The 3,451-nt window shown below is 40.9% G+C and overlaps 1 pseudogene; it reads left to right on the forward strand.

The window, feature by feature from the left end:
• Positions 1 to 671: 671 nt before the first annotated feature.
• LOC118927988 (aryl-hydrocarbon-interacting protein-like 1) lies at positions 672 to 2,531 on the forward strand (annotated as a pseudogene).
• Positions 2,532 to 3,451: the final 920 nt, after the last annotated feature.

A 3,451-nucleotide genomic window follows, 5' to 3' on the forward strand; every position in this document is an offset into this window, starting at 1 on the left:
TAGGATCTGAACATGTTAACCCACCCCTCACACTTTCCTATAAAACCAACAAATATTCAGATAAGCAGTGCTAGTCCTGACTTCTCAGGCCATCTGCTCTCTTCGAAAGTGTACTGTCTTCTTGCTAAGTAAAACTGTTCTCTAGACTTCTCATCTTTCTTCATATTCCTTGTCTGACTGCACTGGAGGTGGGGTGAAAATGACCCGTCCCAGTAACATAAGCACTTCAGATTATGATTGCAGCCTATGATCATATGATGAAACAGAAGACAAACAGACTCATATGGGTGAAGTGTCTTGCCCAAGATGGAACAGTTAGCACTAATTTAAACCTTGGATGTCTGACTCTAAAACCTGATTTATTAACCTTCAATTACTGGGCTTCATCAAGTGTCAGAAATGGAATGAGTGAGTATATGCTGAGGCCTTCCCTGTTTGGGTCTTTCCACCCCTTTCCCTCCAAAACCCTCTCTGGTAGGTCAGGTGAATGATGAGTAGTCCCCATGGCAATAAAAGAAGGCAGAAGAAACATTTTTTTTCTGAATGAGAAGGCTCTCCCTTTGCCTGGGAGTGGAGTGGTGGATAGAGGGGGAGGCTAGGAGGATGCACTGAGGTCCAATCCTCGTGTCTCCTCTGCCTAAGTGCCTTCCTCCCAGTGAGATTATCTTAGCATGGCTGATATTTACCTCCACCCAGAACCATGGATGTCACTCTGCCTGAATGTGGAAGGGATCAAGAAAACCATTCTGCATGAGGATAAGAGGGAGGTCCCAAACTTCATCACTGGATCTGAAGTGAACTTTCATTTCCACACCACAAAATGTTAGGAGAACTGCACAGTGATCCACAGCAAGTAGACAGGCCAGCCTATGCACACTATCAGTGGAAACATATTCAAGTTGGAGGTCTGGAAAATCCTGATGATGTCCATACAGGTCAGTGATGTGGCAGCATCTACACAGGGCTCTACCGTATGTTGCCCAGGTGTCTGCAGCAGAGGGTGGAGGGCAACAACTGGACAGAGTGGCATTCACACATGTGTAGGTTGGCTAACATGTTTGCCTACCACGTGCTGGACTACAAGGATGTGGATGAACTGCAGAAGGAGCCACAGCTTCTGATATTCATGACTGAGCTGCTACAGGAGGAGTCTCTGAGTGAGTACCAGAGGAAGACCTGGAACCTGAGCAATGATGAGAAGATGCTGGCAGTGTCCATTCTCTACAGGGAAGGAAACATACTCTTCAAGCTGGGATGCAACCCTGAGGCATCCACCAAGTACCAGGAAGTCATCATCTATCTGAGGAACCTGCAGGCCAAGAACAAGCCCTGGGAGGTACAGTGGCTGAAACTGGAAAAGATGATCAACCCACTGACCCTCAACTACTGCCAGTACCTGCTGATGAAGGAGATGCTGCCACACACTGGTGACATCCTCTGGACCACCCAGGCATCATGAAAGCCTTTTATCTGTGGGCAAGGCTCATGGGGATGTATGAAATGGGGGCAGAGGCAAAGGTGGACCTGGAGAAAGTACTGGAGCTGGAGCAGTCCATGTGGAAGGCACTGCAAAGTGAGCTGAAGCTTTTGGAGAGCCAAATGAAAGGAAGAGGATAAGCTGTGCTTCCAAAAGAGGTGGCCTAGCATGCTCAGTTCTCTCCAGCTGCCTCCCTTGTCCCTACCCCATTCTGGCAGTGCCATGATGCCTCCCAAGACCAACCAGCCTTCTCCCTCCCTTTCTCCTGCCCCACCTCACTCTCCGTACCTCATATCCCCTCCTCTTGCCCTCCCTTGTTCTTTACTGCCACTCCCTGGCCCTCTCCAACCCCCCTCCCTACCCCACCTCCTACTCAAAACCCTGCCACTGAACTGACCTCTCTGCACCCATCCAGGCAGCCAGCAACCAGCCTGGTCATTTCTAGTTCAGCTGACCAGGACTTTTGTGTCATTTTTAAATATTTAAAGTTCATTTCTTAAGTCAAATAATACATGTCAGTGCTAAAAAGCCTCCAAAGGGCACAGAAGAGCTTATGAATAAAAGTGAGGTTTCTGCCCTATCCCTCCAATTCCTTAGCCAGAGCTAATGATTTTAACTGACCCTGTTTTTTATTCTTCTAGTAGTTGCCTTTATCTCCAAATAATATACTTAAATCACAATTTCTCTATGTGTCACTTTTACCCCATGTCAAGGGAATATGACGATTTCAACTTTTGACATTTCCTTATCCCTTCTCTTCCTCACCCCAATTTTGGATAGTTATATTTTTGGTTCTTTGATTATTCTTGTAACTTTATATACACTTTATCTAGAAATCTTTTCAACCCTTGGCTACTCTCTTCTGAGTAAAATGAGGGTGACAGCAGTGGGACCTGTAACTCCCATCCCTTACTTCCTCCTTCTTGAGGGCAGATGTCTGATGTACCTCTACTTTTCCATCATGTGGGCTTTTAACAGCTGTGTTCTGTCTGTAACTAAATTAAATATTTTGTGCTTTGTCTATAGGTTGACTCTAAAATGTGAAAACCAATGAACAAGATTTACATAATTCAAATCCACATAAGCAAAGAGCATTGGTAAAAGTTATTATGTAATAAAAGATAGTATAAGGCATATTTTTCCTCTCAACTGATTTAAATAAGAATTGCATAAAATCATATGTAAACAATATATTATTGAGTCTATAAAGTATATAAAATTAATACACAGATGATGCATTTGCCAATAAGCACACTAAGGTGGTGTTTGAGAATAACACTGTATTGAGCTAACAAAATGACTACAGATGGTAAAGTAACAATGATAACAATGTATTGTTAAGAATGTAACATCAATAGATGCACTGTATATAACAATACTATAACAAAAAAGGGGGAAACAGAACTATATAGGAGTAATGTCTCTATATGTCATTGGAATTAAGCTAGTATAAATCTAAAGTGCATTCTGATAGGTTAAGATATATGTGGTAAACTGGAGCAACTACAAAAAAAGCAACTTAAATACAGTGAAAACTCATTAAAGAAATTAAAATACTACATTTAAAAATATTCATTTAATTAAAAGAAGGCAGCAAGAGAGGAATGAAGGAATAAAAATTACATGAGAAATATAAAATAAGAAAGTGTTAAATGCAAATCCAATAACATTGGTAATAACTTTAAATATGAATGGATTAAACAAGCCAATCAAAAAGTCGAAATTGTCAGACTTCAAATTTAAAAAGTGACCCAACTATATGTTATTTATAGCAAACATACATTGGATTCGAAGATACAAATATATTGAAAGTAAAAGGATTGAAAAAGCTATATGTAAACAGAAACTACAAAAAAGTTGGAGTGGCTATAAAAATATAAGACAAAACAGATATCAAAACAAAAACTGTTGCTAGAGACATTTTATAGTGATAAAAGGGTCAAGAGGTTAAAACAAAAACTGTTGCTAGAAATA

This window comes from Manis pentadactyla, chromosome 4 (assembly GCF_030020395.1).
Source record: "Manis pentadactyla isolate mManPen7 chromosome 4, mManPen7.hap1, whole genome shotgun sequence".
Lineage (NCBI taxonomy): Eukaryota > Metazoa > Chordata > Mammalia > Pholidota > Manidae > Manis > Manis pentadactyla.